Consider the following 21,392-nt stretch of genomic DNA (forward strand, 5'->3'; position numbering starts at 1 on the left):
CCTTGACTGTTTGATTTTTCTTTTTAGGTATGAAGGCAAAGTCACCCTCTACAATGTAGACAAAAAGGAATATTCTCCTGCTTGTCTACATAACCCACACAGGCACAATTTACAGCTGACAGCTGTTGTCAGCTATCAAGATGTGTAGTGGAAAAGCTAGCAGCAAAAATGCAATTAAAGATGACATAACAGCCCATTCTCACTCCTGAGGCGTAACATGTCGACGTTTTGTCACGTCCCGCGGCGTTCCTGAGGAACGCGAAAGGAGACCTTCGGCGTTCTTATGGTACGCGGCGGGTTATGGCTGGAATCCAGTGCAATGACGCTCCCGCGGTAATAGACGTTCCAACCCTGTATTCCAGCCCTAAACCTAACCTTATCCCTAGCCCTGACCATAACCTGACCTTAACCAGGTGTCATGATCCTGGGTCTTTTGACCCAGCGTTTTAAGTTTCAGTTTATTTTGTTCATTAGGTTATCTAAGTTCATTTGGTTATTAGACTCCTTGTGTTTTCTTCCCCTGTATTTAAGTTTCCCCTCACCCTTCGTGTTTCATGCTGCGTGTCTTATGTTATCAAGTTTGTATTATCATGTCTGTCTCATGTTTCCTGTTTTATTTTAAAGGAGTCGTGTGTTCTTTGTTCATTGTATTTAGTTTCACTTCCCTTGTCCTGTCATTAGGCTCATGTCAGTCAGCTGTTCCTCCATGTGTTCCCACTTCCCCTAATCACCTCCTGTGTATTTAAGTCCTCTGTTTTCAGTGTGTGATTGTCAGGTCGTCTGTTGTCATGCCATGCTTCCTATGCCATGCCATGCTTCCGAGTTTCTTGTCTAGGTTTTTCTTATTGTTTGTTTAGATTCCCCAGTTTAGGTTTGTGTTAATTTTGCTTCAGTTTGCCTTGCCCTTTGTTTGTACCTTTTCTACCAGCCATATTAAACGGCTCGCCTTTTATTAACATTTCAAGTTCTGTTCCCTGTTCCTTGGAGTCTGCGTTTTGGGTCTTTTTGTCAACCCCTACAGTCTGCCCTCGCCAGACTGTGACACCAGGACTTTAATGATGTTAAATAGCGTGTTTCTAAGCGATTTGAAGAAAAAGAGCAAACGTGTAGATTCAGTCCAGACGGTTCTCATATTTCCTCTTTTTTCCGAGGTCGTCATTTAGGAACGTGGTGGGTAGCCGAAAACGTAATATGGTGACGATTTGTCACCTAGCGTAAAATGTTACGCTTTGGGAGTGAGAACGTGTTGGACATAAAGGTATCTCCACAGATGGCAGTAGATGAGCTGTGTATCCATAGGCATCCACTGATAGCAAAGGGTAAAAGTGCTGGAGCTTTTACTTAAAATTAACCATGAAACTTAATTTTATCATAAAAAACTTGTATTGCCAACATACTAGCATGCTATTTACACTTTCAGTTTATGGTTAGGTTATGTGTGTGTTATATATATTAATACAGGCACATTGAGAAATTCAATTTCTGTCCACAGATAATTTAATAAGTTCTTTCTACCATCCACACAGGTGGTAAGTACACAGGTACTAAAATCATAATCAGTATAATGTGTATTTTCCAACTGAATCAATCACTCTGCATCTGTACACAAACACTGCATAAGATACGTATTAAACACACCACCAGTTTTTTAAGTACATATATTTTTAAAGGTGCTATTGACATGAAATTCTTACCAGATGTTGGTAACGACCTATCTGATCCACATATGCAAAGAAATCAATAATAATGTGTAATAAAGAGAAATGAAATGGGGGGGAAAGGCATGGAAAGTCAAGACAGCAATGCCACAACACACACTATGTATACAGCACTGGCACACTTTATATAATTCAAGGAAGGATGAATGGCAAAAATGGAAAAAATCTGCAGCTAGAATGACCCAGCCAATCACCTGACCTGAATCCAATGAACATCTATGGAAGAACTAAAACTCACGCCGACGGGACCTTCAGGATTTGAAAAGTTGTTGTGTGGAAGAATGGGCAAAAATCACATCTGAGCAATGCATGCGACTAGTTTCTCCATAAGCGAGCGTCTTGAAGCCGTCATCATCAACAAACACTTTTGTATGAAGTATTAAATGCATTTCAGTAAGTGTGTTCAATACTTATTCCCTGTGTTAAGTTCTCATTATTACACATAATTTCTGGACATTTATGGTTTTGATTTCTTTGCATGTGTTGTTACCAACATCTGGTGAGAATTTCATGTCAATAGCACCTTTATAAATACAAAAATATACTTAATTAGGCAATTGGTGTCATGTTCAATACTTATTTTACCCGCTGTATCACTTACAGCTAATTTTTCAGTAATTTTTCCTCCTCGTCTCACGTATCCTATCAGATTCTTGTGTCTTGGTGAGACCATTTTGTGTCACTTGCCAGTTAATTTCTAAATTTTAAAAAAGTGTAAATATTAGCTATAAAAGATTATGTAAGTGTGATGCTTGTTTAATTTGTTGTTTAGTTTTACAGATTTTATATACTTTTTTCTTTAAAAAAAAAAGTAATGAAGAATAGGGAATAATTATCCATCTTTGTTTTTCTGCTTTGCAATTAAAGTGCTTTTGACAGTCATCCTTGAAGTTACTTCATAATTAAGCATAGACATGCCTGGACTGGTAATCTGGCCTTTGCATGGTGCACTAATGGCTCAACATTTATATTATTTTCTTTGTCGATATAAGGACTGGCAGAATTTACCAAATCAAATTTCTTAATGCAACCAGCCCCTCCCCTACCTTCCTGTGCACTATTGCACCTTATAGCGCACAGTTAGTGTGCAGAAAATGATTGATAAAGATGAATAAACAAAAGAGAAAAGCTGGAGCTGAAAAGCTAAGAGAGAGAAAAAAGAAACTAGAAATCAATGCAGTAAAATGTTTCAAATTAACTAACAAGTTAGCAGCTGCACCGTCAACAGTCGTACCAACAACACCAAGGAGCCAGCGTTTGCAGTCACAGGAGTTACTGTTGGTAGCATTAGTCGTGAAGCAGTGCAGGAGCAGTACCACCAACAGAGTGAGGAATAGATGGAGGAGGGTGTAATTACTGTGGCAAGAAAATAGAAGGAGGCATATAATTAGGAAGCGAGAGATTCAAATAAAATGAATGGCTACCTTGACCATGCGCTAACAACCTGATTAAAAAGAAAAATTGCTTCAATATCAATTTCCAAACATGTCAAGGACGATTTTTTTAACCAAGTCCAGATCTGTGCATAGATGAATGTAAGACAAGTAATTTACTACCTAATTTCAGTCAGCCCAGTTGAGCTTAGAGTCTAACCTTTAAGAAGAGAGGCATTTCCTCAGGTGTATTTATTAATTTAAAAGGCCTTAAGCAACTTAACTTGAACTTCTTGAACTTAATTTTGTCCAATTTTTTGTGAATTTAACTGGATTTGATTATCAGAAAAAACGGTCACTGCTGTCACAGCATTTCCTTCAGAGTGCTCGTCTGGTTGTCTTTTGTGCTGCCTGTATCAGAGTCTGTGTGTAGCACTAAAGGTTCCATTGTGCCAGATAAATCTTGGAAACCTGCAAAAAAAATAAGGGGGAAAAAGGCATGAAATTAAACTCCAGTTTGTTGCTGATGTTACATTCCAGTATTTCAAGAATATTTCCCATCACCTATCTGTCTGCACAGACCTTCTGGTTAAGTTCTGTTTGATCATGACAGATGAGTCATGGATGCCATCATTATTTTATGGTAGTCTATGCATGAGTGCATTTTTAGTTGCATAAGTCCGATGTAGCAATCTTTTACCACCACTTGGCTTTATACAAGTTCAAAGAGACTCTCTATAAAATGTGGAAAACCCATTAGCTTACTGGCAAAAAAGAAACAAAAAAATCACAGTATTCACTCCAGCTGAATTCAAACTGTCAGCACTGCCAAAGCTACAGGCTGCGAATCCCTTGGTACCATTGCACGTTGCTACTTTATATTCATACTTTACATCTAACTGTAGAGGGAAAAGGAGACTGAATCATTTATCACAGTTTAACTTATGTGCCAAAATACAGACAGATAAATATAGTTTGTTGGCTCCAAATACAACCACAGCTTGTTCTTACAAAATCCAATTAACAACTGGAAGCATTAGGGGGGCGTATTTTGAGGAGAATCCCATAACATGGCAGGCACAGCTTGAAACACAAGTATGTATTCCAATTTTAAAAAATATCAGGCTGTATTTCATTTCTCTTTGTTAAATTGGTGCCACAAAAGCTCTACTTAGGGACCTTCTTGACTCCTGGGGCAATTAAACCTTTTCAAGATCCCTCACACACTTCTATTATGACCAATGCTGCCATCCAAACCACACTGGTCCTAGATTTGCCGTTCCTGCAAAGTCACACCTTACACCCTTGGCAACTACTGCAGTCCTTTAAAAGAAACCTTAACTGGTGGCTGTGTCTCAGGAGATAGAGTATGTTGTCTACTACTGAACTCTGAAGGTTCCTGGCTGTTCCAGAGATTTCCAAAGTATCCTTGGTTAAGATACTGAACCCCAAATTGCTCCCAATGTGTTCACTGGATTGTAGACGTATGAATGTTAGACTGAAAGCTCTAATGTAAAAAGCATGTGTGAATGGTAATATCTCCTGCGTCTAGGTGCGGGTTCCTCCTCTGTGTGTGAGGGTACCTGGACCTGGGGTATAAAGCATGTTTGGGGAGTGTGATTGTGTGTACAGTGTCCATTTGTGTCTGTCTCCACAGTGGGTGAGTGCCGAGTATTTGTATATGTGTGCATGAGGGTGGGAATGCATGTTTGTGTTTGTGTGTGCCTGTTGTTGTGTGTGTCTGTGTCTATATGTCAGGTCGGGTCTTAGACTCCACCTCTCTGGGAACATCTCAGGCCCTCCAAGGTATGGAGGCCTATCACCACACTCCCTGCTGGTGACTCAGAGGTTGGTGCGCTGGTGGTTCTTGGTGTCCAGGGCTGGGCGCTCAGGTATGTACTGGCTTACTCCCAGTGGCTGCTTGACAGAGCCGGATACCCATGGCCCTCTTCCGGGGGGAGGGGCCTCTGGCCTCTGGGCCTGGGCTTGGTCCACTCTGGCGCAGCTGGGTGCCAGCAGAGCCCGCAGGCACGTCGCTGCAGCCCCCTCTGGCTTCTGCTCTTTGGCTGCTGAGTGACTCCTCGTCTGGGGCTCTCCTCAGCTCTTCCCAGGAAGGTTGCACGATTGCCCCTCCTTTGGTCTTCCTTCGGCTCTCGCACTCTGGGGGCTTCTGGATGTCTGGGGCCTGGATCTCCTCCATGCCTGCTTCATATAAGGGACGGGGCTATGCCCCCCACACCCTCTAGTGGATAACTACATGGAGAAACCTACTGAATATAAGCACGCTCACACACACAGGTGTGCACACAAAGACAGGTGTACAAAGACACAAACTACACCTGTCTTGGGTGCTACCTCAAAGCACATTGTGTGCTGTCTGTCTTGCGTGCTTCACAATAACATTCAATATTTAGGATTTACTGTTATTTACATGGCCCTGTGACAGACTGGCAACCTGTCCAGGGTGTACCCCGCCTCTCGCCCTATGACAGCTGGCATAGGCTCCAGCGCCCCCTGCGACCCTGAAAAGGATAAGCGGAAGCGAATGGATAGATGGATGTTATTTACACTTAGCTAGATTATCCTGATGCTTTTGTGTTTATTATGTTGCTCTCTTTTTTGCTTGTTTTCTCTTTTTTTTCTTTTTTTCTTCTCTCAACAGGTGATGTTTTAAGTGCCCTTTCTCACTGTCCCTCTTCCCTTCTGTTTGTTCTTGGCCTTCAGACAATAATTCTGATGGCTAAGGAACCAAACAGGACAGGCAAAAAAAAAATGCATGTGTGAATGGGTAAATGAGGCTTGTGATATAAAGTACTTTGAGTGCTTGACCAGAAAAGTGTTATATGAGAATCAGTCCATTTACCATCTTATGTTATTTTTTATGTGCTTGTCTTACTATAAATTCCCTACTAAAATACACTGTTAGATATACATGACACATTTAAAAACTCCTAAATATGTATGTATGGATATTATGACTATTATATGACCATTTGAATTTGGAGATTACATAAACTGGTAATGCTGCAGCTATTGTTATTTTTAATGAAGAACAGAAAAAAATGTTACATTTTTGGTTCAAATTTCCTGTCAATGAAAATAAGGGAAATTATATCATTTCATCCCCAATTATAAGAAAGGCAAAGCTTACCGTTTACTCTTTGTTGATTAGCAAAGTGTGTCTTTCTTTCATAGCCTTTCTTTATCTCCATGTTGACTGCCAAATTTATTATCTGACTTTAAACACAAGTCAGATACTCCAGTCACCTGTGCAGTAGTACAGCTATTAAGAAAAGGTCACAAATGCTTATAGTTATATTCTTTTAGTTATATATTCTTTTTTATTTTGGATATTTGTCACAGATACATGTTTCAGATCATCCAACTCTTATTTCTACATAATTTAAATCATGAGTTATTAGTTATATTTTGTATTTACTCTGGTTAATATGCAACAAAAAAAGAAATCATGAGGAGGCAAATACCTTATCACATTGTTTTTCTTCCCTGCAAAAATGTGATTGTTATTTCTTGCTTTGAAAGACATAGACTGAACCATAGTGTTCACTGGTGGAGTAACAGTCCTGTTTCAGTCGGGTTTTCTGGGTTCCTTTGACAATAAGAGTTGACATGTTTCAACAGAATTTCAGGTAACTAAAAAAAAGAAGAAATATAATGACGAAGCATGCAAGTTTACTCCTCGCTGCTGCTGCCAGGCTTAAATCTTCGCTCTCATTAGATGGAATAACTCGGTTCACTTGGCACCAAAGTATCAGGATTTGTCTCATCTAAGAAAAGACATCACATCTCACAGTGATATCAGTCTCAACCTGGGCTTTGAGTCACTTTTTGTTTAATAGAGAAACAAGTTTGGACATTTTGTTTTTAAGGCAGCAAGCAAGCTGAACTTCGGGACAAACAAAAGATATGAAATACTGGTGCTTCACGTTTTTTATTTTTAATCAAATCATACAGACTGGTGATCTCTCCGTGGCGTACCCTGCCGCTCACCCTATGGCAGGATAGACTTCTGAAATGAATAAGTGGATGAAGATGAATAGAAGCTGTAAGCTGTTAGATGAACTCTTAAAACATACATATTTTGTACATCTGCTTTCTAAAGAAGAATAAAAGTGTTGTTGTTTTTTGTTTGTTTGCTCTTTTCTATAGGAAAGCCAACTTATCCTTTCTCTCTCAAATTCTGATTTCCTGTGTAAAGACCAGTGTGAAGGGAAGCTTTGCTAACTACAAAATTTTAGACTTAGATACTTAGTTAACATTTGAAACATTTTGCCAAAAACAACTTGAAAGCTGAATAAAGTACAATAATGTAAATTTCTCCTTTGTTCCACTGGCAATATTTATAACTCGTGTAACTCATTCTCATTTTTCTTTCTCCAGAGCAGACCTTTAAAAAATGGAAATAATTTAAATAACATATGTAGCATAATGCTATATATAATCTAAATGTATATTTTTATATTGATATTCTTCTGCATTTCAGACTCTGGAACAATCCTTATAGTTATCGGTTGAAAAGAACCTGACATCTGCCCTTGGGAAGTCCATGCCGTGATAGACCTGAGACAGATAAGGTTCTTCTACAGATTACTCAAACATAGACAAGAAACGTCTGGAGGGTGTGATCATGCATTATGAATCTAACAATGGTTTATGTATGAGTCTGGTTGAGATAAATGTATGGGCAAAAATCTGTGCCATCAGAAACTGAATTTGAATAAGTTAAATTTGAATTTGAATTGCTCAGATTTAATCTGAATTGTAACTTGAATAAATGCTTTTGAAAACTGAATTTGAATTAGTCTAATTTGAAATTGAATTTATGGTTTGAAAATGATCATCACTAAATTGAAATTGAATTTTATATTTTGAAAATGAATTCATTTGCTTTGAAACTGCATTTTATCCTTTGAAAATTCAGCTCTCGAATAATTTTTGGAACTTACATCCGGTTCTGGTTCAAGCGCAGATTAATAGAATTACGTTTTACTAGCGGACCGAAAGTGTTACTGACGGGAATCTACAGCGTCTTGAGCTGAATTAAGACTTCAGAAGTCATTCGTCATGTCGAATGACCAGCGGATAAACTCTCAGGTTGGTAATAAATGTATTACATGAATAAGAAGAAGCGTCATGTTAACAAATGATAGCCGTAAGGTAACTTTTATGCTAATTGTAGCTGCTAGCTAAAAACGCTAATTTAGTGTAGTTTGCCCGGAATTCAGCTTTGACAAACAAATATGATCGCCTGTTTCTAGTAGAATTCCAAAGTTGTCATCTTGGACCCTCTCAGAGTACCCCCTCTGTATGCTTGCAGAGACCCCTACAGTAGGGAAACATGCAAAACGGTGCCCAAACCTTTGTATTTTAGCTTTATTTATGTCTTACACAGCATCCCAACTCTTTAGCTAACTTAATAACTTTAGCTAAAGTGAATAGTTAGTCTAATTCATTAGTGCAGCATTACTGGATCATCTCTGTTTGAAGTGATATAATATCATATAATATCATTTTCAAACCATAAATTCAATTTCAAATTAGACTAATTCAAATTCAGTTTTCAAAAGCATTTATTCAATTTACAATTCAGATTCAATCTGAGCAATTCAAATTCAAATTTAACTTATTCAAATTCAGTTTCTGATGGCACAGATTTCTGCCCATACAAATGTCTCGTTGATGTGTTGATGTGAATTAGAGTTTGAGTAAGAGCAAGTGCCTGTAAAGAAGGGGCTTCGGTTTTATTTATTTGAATTTTTATTTCTGTGTTAAAAAAACATTTATAACTCTAAGTAAAGTTTAAAACGTTGGAAAAAGATTGCTTTCAGTGCTGAACAGTGAAATCAGATTCAAGTCTTTCCAACAACAATCACTTGCGTGTGCCAAAGCTGTAACTTCTGGATCAATCAGCCCGGATGAAATTAAACAGGAGGCAGGAGGCGTGCTGGGTGCACACCTGCTGACAGTCCCCTACATTAGAAGAGGAGAGACATGTCGGTTCCTGGGAAATTTACATTCTCTGCAAGCTCTTGATTACAGAACATTCTGAAGAAATTGAAAAAAGTAAGCACAGATAGAAAAACAAAACACAATCTTACATATTAAACCATTGTAAAACTACTAAAATGAACACTTGCACATGTGGTCGCATAAAGACAGGAACAGAAAACTGTGTGCTTATTAACATTCCCCTAAACAAGCGCTACTGTGAGTGAGTGAAGCCTTTGTAATGAAATGTGTAAATAACAAGTAGAGCAATATGAAATGTATGTGTGTGTGTGTGTGTGTGTGTGTGTGTGTGTGTGTGTGTGTGTGTGTATTACTTATATATATATCACAAATAAATAAAAACAAGAATATCAAGGCATCTCAAAGTCAAAGTAAACTTTATTGTCATCTCTGCTATATACGGTACAATATATAGAGAGACGGGATGACAAGGCTCCAGTTCCATTTAGTGCAAAAGTACAACAATAAGAGTAAGAAATAAATGTACACTTTAAGACTAAGGTAAAGGGAGTAAACATACACTTTGAGGTAAAAGGGGTTAATAACAGTCTAAAAATTTACAATTTACAATAGAGTCGGTTAATGGTTTGTGTGGGTGTGTGGAGGGGAGTGGGGGAGCTGGTAGTGAGTTCAGGAGTCTGATGGCTTGCAGGAAAAAGCTATCTCGCAGTCTGGAAGATCAGGCCCCGATGCCGCGATAGCGTCTGCCGGATGGGAGGAGGGAGAAAAGTCCACGTATATATAAAACTAAGAATATTCTTAACTAAAAGTGAGAGATCAAAACTCAAAACACTGAGTCAAAGATCCAAGACCATGACAATGAGGGTTTAGTCCTGCCACAGTTTAGAGTGAGTCAGTTTCCTTATCTCTGGAATGTGAGTTAATCCAAATCTGATTGCAAAACCTGCCAGACAGCACAGGATATAAAAACAAAAAAAAAATTCCCCATTCAAAAATGTCTCCTCTATATATTGGCTCACAAGTTCAGAGTTGCATTTTTTAACAATGCAATTTATTGTCAGAAATAGAAGATATGATTATCCAACTTAGAGAGAGATGTCGAAGGGTAAACAGTGAATATATTCAAGGTCTTTCAGTGTTATCTGATGTACTGTACTAAATGTGATAAATACAAGAATAACTTCACACTTGATAATGTTGCAGTGGTTATGAGTCCATCCAAAATGACACGGCAGTCTGAATGTGCAGTGGAACTACTGCTTAGGAAAGGTGGCATGATTTTGCCATTTGTGTGTTGCACCTTTAACTACAGGCAGCTCACAGTTAGGATCCAGACCAGAGAATGACATCATTCAGTGTAGGCGTGAATGCACCAAAAATTATTGTAAATTAATCTTGATTTCATAAATTAAATAGACTGATGACCCTAGTGTGTGGTGTGTGTGAGGACAGGGAAGGGTCAGCTTTATTTCAGATTTGAGAGATAAACTTTACATTTCATATATAAGTTCATATATAAGTCTAGAGCCTCTGAGGATTATCTAAGTATTTATAACATTACACAAAGCAAAAGTCTCCATCACAGTGTTCATGAAATGCTGGGTTTATCCATCTTCTAGGGCGGGCCTACGTTGGAGTTCTGAATATTTCCCTGTGAGGGTAATAGTGGTGAAGATCCCGAGGTCCTCCTTGATCCCTGTGATGAGCTTTAGTCTTCCTGATGTTTCTTGCCTCTCTCAGTGGTCAAGAGAACATCTGGCACAAGACTGCTGTGATGAAAGAAAGGGAAGAAGTTTCTCCAAACATCTGGACCAAGAAAACCCAGTTTGGTCCAATTATCCGAGGAAGTGTTTACGTCCTAACTGAGTCAAAAGACTAACAAACATCCATCCTAAATGAATGCAACTTAATCGGTGTGTGTGTGTGTGTGTGTGTGTGTGTGTGTGTGTGTGTGTGTGTGTGTGTGTGTGTGTGTGTGTGTGTGTGTTCCTTTGAATCCTTCATGCACATCCATCAATATTTTTCTGAAGTGCCTCAGCCTGTGAAGACCAAGCTGTCTTTGAAAATGTAAACAGATATTTTATCCATCTGTGTAAAGATATCAACTCAAGAAAAGTTCCAAGCATTTTATAAACAATTGTAATCTCTTGGCTCTGCTTGCATGCCTGAAACCCTCCATCTATCCATCTTCTTCTGCTTATCTGGGGCAGGGTCGCTGGGGCAGCAGCCTAAGCAGAGAAGCCCAGACCTCCCTCTCCCCAGCCACCTCCTCCAGCTTGTCCAGGGGAACACCAAGGCGTTCCCAGGCCAGTCGAGAGATATCTCTCTCCAGCGTGTCCTGGGTCTGCTCTGGGGCCTGCTCCGAGTGGGACATGTGCGAAACACCTCAACCAGCATGTAGCCTTATCAGATGCCTGAACCACCTCAACTGGCTCCTTTCGATGGGGAGGAGCAGCAGCTCTACTCTGAGCCCCTCCTAGATAGCTGAACTTCTTACCATATCTCTAAGTGGGAGGCCAGCCACCCTTCGGAGGAAGCCCATTTCTCCCACTTGTATCCACAATCGTGTTCTTTCTATCACTACACACAGTTCGTGACCATAGGTGATGGCAGGGACGTAGATCGACCGGTACATTGAGAGCTTCGCTTTTACACACAGCTCTCTCTTAACCACGACAGACCGGTACAGTCCGCATCACTGCAGCCGCAGCACCAATCCGTCTGTGTCGATCTCCCGCTCCCTTCTCACTTGTGGACCTGAGGCCATGTCCACACTAGAGATGGCACGATACCACTTTTTTATGTCCGATACCGATACCGATATCATAAATTTGGATATCTGCCGATACCGATATGAATCCCATATAGTGTTTTTTAATCAACAAAACTTGTTTTTTTTAATATCTTGCTGCATTTTGTATAAGTTCATACTCAAGTTTAAAACAACAACTACACTAAAGCTAATCTGTTATACCTGTATGCAAAAAAAAATGTTTCATAGTTCAGCAATACTGATCAATCTAATAAACTTAAACCTACACCATCCTCCCTATTCTGGTATTTTAAAGAGTACTTAGCGTAAATATTAAGCAACCTAACTAATAGGGTTCCAACTCCCAGCAACAAAAATAAATAAATAAAAAATGGGGAACCACCCCTCACGCTCCACCTCATGATGCTTAATCGACGTAATCAACCTTAATTTGATGCAGTGTGAAAAAAAATGCACAGAAATCAATTATTTTTCAAGAAATATAATAATAGATTCAACATCTTTCTTCAACAAAATTGCAGACTGCACAGATGGTACCTTCCCAAAGGAAAAAGTACTATAGCTTACTAGGGTATATATATTAGACTTAATAGTTACTATATACAGTAATTGACTTCTATTCATTTTACATCAAATTAAAACTTTGGGTGTCAGATAATTATTTATTAAAAGCTAGACATTTTAAATGAGAATAAGAAAGAAAAGTATGTCTTTGTGCCCCCTTTTCCCTGTTAATGCCCTATCGGCCCCCCTGGCTAAACTTTGCTAGATCCGCCCCTGCACAGTTACCAGCGTCAGCTACGTAGAAAAAGATCCTGGTGTAGAAAGTAATATTAAATAAATTCTAACAACAGCTGATCAAGCTTAAACGTGCTGCTGTTGTTCAGCCGCTGGTTTCCTCTTTCTGGTGCAAAGTGGGCCAAAATTAAAGAAGAGAGACGGAGTCGCGACAGAAAAGCCGATCAGCTGATAATTAAGCAGTTTCATGATTGAAGTAGCAGCCGGAGAGGCAGTCGTTTGTTAAGCTTAACGCAGGAATGCTTTACATTCAGAGATGGACTTACACACTTGCTTTACTTCTCTCGGGATAACTTTGTCGGAGATGAAATGCCGGGTTGCTAGCGAAGCTCCAAATGCTATCCAGACCACCGACAGGTCCTACATGCCACAGCCGCTCTATCACGTGATGCATACTGCTCCGACGTGCTAACGTTCTGAGGTGAGTTACGGCGTGTTGCAAGTTTTGTGAGGTGCTTTCGTGATATTTAATGGATCGGATTACATTTTTTATTTTTCTCCGATATCCGATCCAGTAATTTAGGTCAGTATCGGACCGATACCGATACGTAATATCGGATCGGTCCATCTCTAGTCCACACTAATACGTTTGAAAGCGTATCTTTTTTTCTCTGTTTTGGCCTTCCATCCACACTGAGACGGCATTTTTGGTCAAGAAAAACGGCGCCTTTTTAAAAACGCCCTTCAAAGCGTTTACATTTGAAAACGCCGTTTTCACGTCGCAGTGTGGACAGCAAACCCAGAGCCTTTTCGAAAACAATGACAAATTTTAGTTGACAGCCCTATTAAAGATTAATATCAGTTTGTATATGCTCCAGATAGCTTTTCTTCAAATTCTTTAATTCTCACTCGCTTTTGCAACTTTGGACTTTTGTGTTACTTGCAGCAACAACCACCTCATCATCAGTCCATTTAAAAAACTTGGTGCTTTTCCTTGACATTTTGCCGCAGCGTTTCAAAGAGCCGGAAAGTAAATAAACGGCAGACAGAAATGAGGCAGGTAAAACCGTCTTGCATTTCACGCATGTGCAATACAGGAACGTAAGCGTTTTCGGCCGTTTCAATGTGGACGCACAACTCTGTGAAAACAATTGAAAACAATAGTGTGGACGCGGAGCGTTTTCAGACATATACACCGTTTTCGTATTTATCCAGGCTAGTGTGGACGTAGCCTGAGATACTTAAACTCCTCCACTTGGGGCAGGAACTTGTCCCTAATCCGGAGTGGGCACTCCACCCTTTTCCGGCTGAGGACCATGGCCTCAGATTTGTAGGTGTTGATTCTCATTCCCACCGCTTCACACTCGGCTGCGAATCATTCCAGTGTGAGCTAGAGGCCTCACATGAAGAAGCCAGCAACATCCAGAGCCTTCAGGAACTCAGGACGGACCTCATCCAACCCAGGGCCTCTGCCACCAAGGAGTCATTTAACTGCCTCAGTGACCTTGCCCCCAGAGATAGGCAACTTGTCCCCCACGTCCCCAGACTCTGCTTCCTTTAGGTCCTCGAAGTATTCCTTCCACCGCACGACAATTTTCTCAGTCTAAGTCAGCAGCCCTCTACCTGCACTATACACAGTGCTTTCAATTCATGAGCCAATTAAGTTTGCCAGAACCTCTTCAAGGCAGTTCAAAAGTCTTTTTCCATGGCCTCTCTGAACTCCTCCCACACTCAAGTTTTTTTGTTCAGCTACTGCCCAAGCCTTGGCCTGTCGGTACCTATCAGATGTTTCTGAAGACCCACAGGCTCACCTCTGGTGTTCACTATTTGGTTCGGGGATTACCACCACTACATGTACCAACCACCTTCGGCCACAGCTCATGGTGGAGATGGAGGTGCTGAATATGGTCCAATCAGACTCAGTGTCCCCAGTCTCCCTCAGAATGCTGTTGAAGCTCTGCCAGATGTTTGCGTTGAGAATCTCCTGAACTGGGGCCTATGCCAGGCATTCCCAGTGCACCCTCACTATACGTTTAGGTGAGCCAGGTCTGTCCAGCATCCTCCCCCGCCACCTGGTCCAACTCACTACCAGGTGGTGATCAGTTGACAGCTCAGCGCCTCAGTTTACCCAAGTGGTAAACTGGCAAACTGTGGTTTACACAGACGTCCAACAACAAAACACTGCTCGGGTTCAGATCTGGGAGGCCGTTCCTCCCAATCACGCCCCTCCAGGTCTCACTGTCATTGCCCACATAAACGTTGAAGTCTCCCAGTAGGACAACAGAGTCCCTAGACGGAGCACCCTCAAGCACCCCGCCCAGGGATGCTAACCTACAGGCTACAGTCCCACAGACCAACACAAATCCCTATCCTAATGAGGACACATATGTTATATTCCCTCCTGTGGTGTCAGTACACTAATTAGGGCTTATACAGAGTCAGACTGATACACACCGTAGTTTGTTTACATTTTGACTTCTTCTCTTTATTTAACATAACACAGAAGTTACACATACACATAACTGGGCGTGGTGCCCCCTATAGCTTGTATAGCACACCATATATCTTGGTTCATACATAACAACATATATGATACTTCCCTTAGTATTTAGGGATGAACAGAAAGCTTACAGTGCTGAGCAGTGATGAAAACCACCACAAAGTGACTTTAAAATGATTGGCACAGTGATTCTTCTTTAGAAACATGAACAGGTAGAACATTTAACATAGCTCTCTTAAATAATTTACTGTAGAAATGTTTAATATGAAATAGTTTTACTGTAAAAACACTGTAAAAATCATTGCATCACCTGATTTTTAGAGTATTGTCCATAACAATAACAATATCATCACTACAATGATTTAGTGAGTAATTCTTAATGAATTCATAACCCTGTTTAATCATTATTCCAGCATTCAAAAAAAAAAAAAAGCTCAGTGAAATGAACATTGTCCTCCCTGCTTTTCTTACTCACTATAAGATTAACAGCAAAGATACAGCCAGTGCCTTATTGATCTATGCAGTTGCTCAGTTGTTTCCTTTCCTCACCTAATTACGAAATATCTGTTGTTACATGTATTACAAATGTTTGATCGTGTTAATGGGGGGTCTGCAGGACAACTTAACACCTCTGTCCACCAACTGCTCTGTTTCTGCTGTGGTGATTCTCACTTCTTGTCTCCTACTCTGACGCAAAAGCTTGTGTAGTAATAGCATGCTTCACAGTTTCAAACCAGGGATTTATTTCCTGCAGTAACTGGCATAGTACTAACAAGCAGTGAGTGGGGAAATATTGTTGACTGCTGAAAATAAATAAATATATAATGTGTTTATAATGCATTAGTATGCTTACCTCTGTGAGGGGATCATATGCAAATGTGCAGCATTCATGCACTTTTTTTCCTGAATATTATCATCAAATTTTGAAAACAGCACTTCAATTCAGTTACTCCTATTTTTTCATATCTTTAAAAAGGACATGCTTTCATTACTAATGAAAGGTTGGTTGTTGGCTCTTCATATTGTGAATTATTTTGGTGTATTTGTTTTTTTCTCTTCAGATTCAGTTACCTGTCTGCATATTCGATTTGGAATTTGCATCCTATCTTTGCTGTCTCATAAACTTTAATATGAGTCCCTTTCAAAACTGTTACATTATTCATACCTTTTGTAGACAGAGACAAGGACTCCTATTTCCCAACAGGCACTGACCTTTTCAGCAAGAATGAGCAAGAAGGCTTCAGAGTGGGCCTCTCAAATTAGGCAGAGCAAATCCCGTCTTACTGAAAGCTAACTTTCGGGGCCATTGAAGATGTTAATTATTTTGGCATTTAACTCCTCTCTCCTCTCACCCCCTTCCTTCCCTTGCAGTTTTTATTCTCTTTGTGCTTGCTCACCTCATGACACCTCCTTTCTTTGTCAGGTGACTATTTTTTCTGGAACTCATACAAAGCTTAAATTTGAATATGGTGTTTTCTATTACAATTGTCTCGAGAGCGAATTGTCAGTTGTATGAATTTATTTAAATTATTGCTGCCATCACTTTGCTGACTTTGTAACTTCAGCTGACTCATCAGTGCCTGAGGGGTTGAAAAAAAAAGCCATGGAATTATCATTGCTGGTCTCTTATCTTTTATCTGCCACTTATGCTCATGGGTGTCCAGTTAGTAAGACTTTAGCACAAAGCTAAATGTTAATTAACAGATTAACTGTGGAGTCCTGACATGAGGTTTAGGTTTATTTCTGTTACACTGGCTCCAAAAATCCACACGAATTTCTATAAAATAGTTCCTTCCAGGTTTCTGAAATTAAATCACTTTCAGTTTTATAGTTCTCATCAATCAAACCCACCTTGGTGACCCTGCATGATAAACAAGGACAACATGGATTGGTGTTTCACTTTAATCCTCTCACATCTGCAAGGAAAGCAAGCGTTTATTTAAAGCCGGTGACCTTACTTCTAATGAGGCAAGTACTTGTAGAGATAAACTTGGACTAAAGTAACCAAATTTACATTTTTCTTAATTCATAAGGGGTGTGCAAATAGCAGAGTAGGAGTGATGAATTACACAATTTAATCATAATACTGAACCCACTGAGACATGTGGCAGTCTCTGTTCCTTCAAACAAAAAGCTCTTTATCAGAGTTTGGATTATGTGGTAGCAAACCATCCAACCTATTCCACAGCAACTCTTTTTAACTTTCCTAAACATATCCACGGCATCAGTCACAGATCTGGACCTCTCAGCAGTGTTGGTGCCTTGTTGAACATGGAATAGCCCTGCAAATAATATTGCCTCCCATGAGGTCCAAAAAATTTGTGCTTCAGCTTTAGCGAGTGAATTCAACACTATTGATACACTGTGATACCCAACATGAATTAGAAGTATTTGTGTTTTGCTAGCATTAGCTGAAAATGTACCCCAAAACCCACTTGTCCAAAGATTTTTGGGCATCAAAAGACCAACATGATACCTAATGACCGTCGTTAAAGTCAGAATGCCCATCTTAGATCTACCTAATGACCCACCCTTAACAAAACAAAAATTAATAAGTGTTGTTTGAGTTTGAGGAGTGCCTTTGTAAATACGTTAAGGAGACAGTTTCCAAAATGTTCAGCTGACTTAACAATGGTGGTCATTCTAGTGACTCACTGGCATAATAAAAAGATTTAAGCTTTTTAAATCTTAAGCAAATGATAATCTGCTTGAAGTAAATAAGAACGTTTGGCTAAACAGATGCCGAATGCTCTACTAATGCTCAATAACTCTTTTGGTTAGGTGTATCCCACAGTGGTCTGGGTTTGAGCCTGACTACTATCGAAAGAAGGCAAAATGCTAATGTTGCATCACATTTTCCATTAATCACTGTATTTAATTAACTGTTGCTGTTTATTTTAGCTTTAAAGTGAAAACTTACTGTGTGAGTACCTGGCAGTTCTGTTGCCACAGTTATCTAGTGTGTGTTTGTGTGTTTGAATGACTGAAGCAGAAACATTCTAAAGGTTTCCTAAGTACAGCTAAGCCTTAAAAGCACTATTACACTAATTACCACCACTGCAATACAATGGCATAGCACAATTATACAAGCCCTGAACTGTGAAATGATTCCAAATTAGATATCATGCAGCACATTCTCAACTTTACACTGTTATTACCCTTATGAGTGACAATTTTCCACTCTTTGCATTTTTCACACAATGCGCAATAAATGGAGAAAGTAGGCATAAAAAAAGTATGTGTGAAAGTATCAGATTGATTATCTGTGGTCTGAAGCCCTAAACTGTCACCTTTTTTTAAATTATCAGTCTACAAACGTGTCTGTGCTCAACAAAGGTGGTCTGTAGGGTACCTGCATAGTTTATATGAGTTCTCTACTCCAGGAATCTCAGAGCTCAGGAGTGTTTGCAATAGAAGCCTAACAAGCGCAGTCTCTAAAAAATAAATAAGAAAATGATGCAAACAAAGAACTGAACCTGTAGCTGGAGCAATTAGTTCATTTCTTTTATATAACTGTGAAATTGTGATTAGTAGGTTCTGGGAACTGTCCATTATCAGAAAAAAAAATCAAAAACCTTACATGATTTCAGTTTTGGTGATCTCCCATTAACCTCCTAGAACCGGGCATCCAAATATGTGGACATCACATTTTGGGTTGTCTAGAGCAAAATACAAGGGCCTGATTTCCACTTATGAGGACATTATACTGCCACTGTTCTATCAAAATTTAAAACGAATGTCCTCATATGTGGATATAATTTTTCTCAGAAACAAAAATCAGGTAGAAAAAAATCTGGTAATTCTTTGTTTTTACATTCATCAGGTCCCAATCAGCCCAAATAGCAAAGAGAAATTAAAAATGCATGCCATGAAAGAGTTCAGGTCTTAGGAGGTTAAGGCTCATCTTCTTGTGCATGTCCAGAAGTTTGAATGCATTTCAGAGAAACTGGAGAAGATCCTTTTAGACTGCACGTCATATCATCATTTACTGCCCAAATAAGGTCCTCAGTATATACAAGTGAGAAACAATTATTACTTTCTTCACATTACAGCATCAACTTTATTGGCCAAATATGTGCACACATACAATGAATTATACTTGATTCTTATTTTGTGCTGAATGTAAACAGAATAGACAGAAAGTATAAACTGTAACAATATGATACAGCAAATAACAACAGGTATAATATATTTAAATGTGCAATGGTGCAATCATACTGTGGACATGTGATGCAAAAAGTTTTAAAGGGAGTGAATTAAGGTTATGTTTTCCCCTAGCAAAAAGTCACATGGCAGTTTCCTGCTTTGCACTGCACTGCACTGCAGTGCTAGTCTTCAGTGTTTTTAAATATATGTGATATTGTTCCAAATGTATAATTCTGCACTTTAGGCCCAAATTTTTGTCCTGTAGAAGGTTTGAAAATAAGGGCTCTGTATCTGCACAGGGTCCAATTAATCCATGTCAGTGCACTGAGGCCAAGATTTTACTAAGAGCCCCTGTTGACCTTTTTGCTCCTCTCATCTCCTCACCTTAATAAGTAATTAGTTTGTGAAATTTCGATTAAGATAATACAAGAAATCTTATTCAGAAAATTACACCAAGTACAAAATAACATGAAAAAATAGAGGTATTAAAACGAGATTACCCTTAAGGTCACAACATAACGTGATATTAGTTGTGTGATACTAGTTCATATGTGTTTAAGTGTGTGACAATCTTACAATCAGATTGCAATACACACAGATGACCACACAACAATCTTGCTTCTTCACAGGCCTTTCAAGGATCAGGAGTCCATCCCATCTTTTTCAGTCATGTAGCTATAAATATACAAATAATTCTGTTCTACTCAGCGTGCCTTTTCCCTTAACTTTGCATCCACCTTCATCTTTAACCTCCCATGGCTTTTAAAGGAATTCTTCCCTCTTTGCCAAAAGGTTTCAAGCTGTGAGTGGGAGATTTTAAAAGCCCAGATATAGTCACTCAGAGCTATTTCTTAAGACGTGCGTATGTGTGTATGTGTGTGTGTGTGGGGGGGGGGGGCATGTGCATTTTGGTATTTCAAACACAACAGGAGGTCACTATAGTTTGCTCGGCTGATCTGATTTGACCAACTTAGCAGCATAGTGAACAGCTGTGGCAGCAGAGACAGGTCTGACTGTGAAAATTAACTCATGGAGGCATTCCTACTAAATTATATGCTAAAAATGTGTAATCTATGTGATGAGTTTTTACAGAGTTGGACAAATATATTCAGCATGATAAACTATCATGGTTCCTGTTAGCTTGTTGCCTGATCAAATTCAAGCTCTGGGTGCTGGGCTGAGGTTGGAATTGGACATCACTCTGGGTTCTTGGCTAGCTTAGCGTTGGCATGCTGTCTGTGCAGATAGTTGCAAGGAACCAAAGTTACGTTAGCGATACAGTGCAGTTGTTTCTGTCCTGGATGTATTTTGCACATAACCATCAGGGTGTTGTCTTTTTGTGAAGGAAAAATAAAAATACATTCATATCACTGTGACAAAAAGATCATGTTTGTTTTTGGTTTTTTTTGCTACCCTCCTAGCTTGCTAATAACTGAAGAACTTTTGTAATGCAAGTAACAACATGATTGTAACTAGATTGCATTTGCTGAATTTAGTATTGTAGTGTGTTATATTGTTGCGTTGTGATAAATCACTTAACAAATTTCTCTTTATGTAACTCTAGAATTTGAAACCTTGAAAACACCACATTTAAGGTGTCCTTTCAGTTTTGAATATACCCATCTTATTTATTACAGTTATCACAATAATATCACATTGATATACTACAAAAATATTTAAAGCAACAGGTAGCAATATCATATAAAATGTTATACATAATCAGCAGCAACTAAAATATAAAAAATACAATTCCAGGCTTATACACTCAACAAAAATATAAACGCAACACCTTTGTTACTGCTCCCATTCCCCATGGGATGGATGTAGAGACCTAAAATTCATTCCAGATACACAATATAACCATCCCTTCCAAACAGTGGTCACAAATCAGTCCAAATGTGTGGTAGTGGGCACATCTGCCATATTGAGATAATCCATCCCACCTCACAGGTGTGCCACATCAGGATGCTGATCTGACATCATGAGTAGTGCACAGGTGTACCTCAGACTGCCCACAACAAAAGGCCACCCTGGAATGTGCAGTTTTTTGCGCTATTGGGGGTCTGGGGACCCAGAACCGGTCAGTATCTGGTGTGACCACCATTTGCCTCATGCAGTGCAACACATCGTCGCATGGAGTCTATCAGATTGTC

Source organism: Rhamphochromis longiceps, linkage group LG22 (genome assembly GCF_057381845.1).
Source record: "Rhamphochromis longiceps isolate RC_006_pf linkage group LG22, R_longiceps_female_GT1.1, whole genome shotgun sequence".
Lineage (NCBI taxonomy): Eukaryota > Metazoa > Chordata > Actinopteri > Cichliformes > Cichlidae > Rhamphochromis > Rhamphochromis longiceps.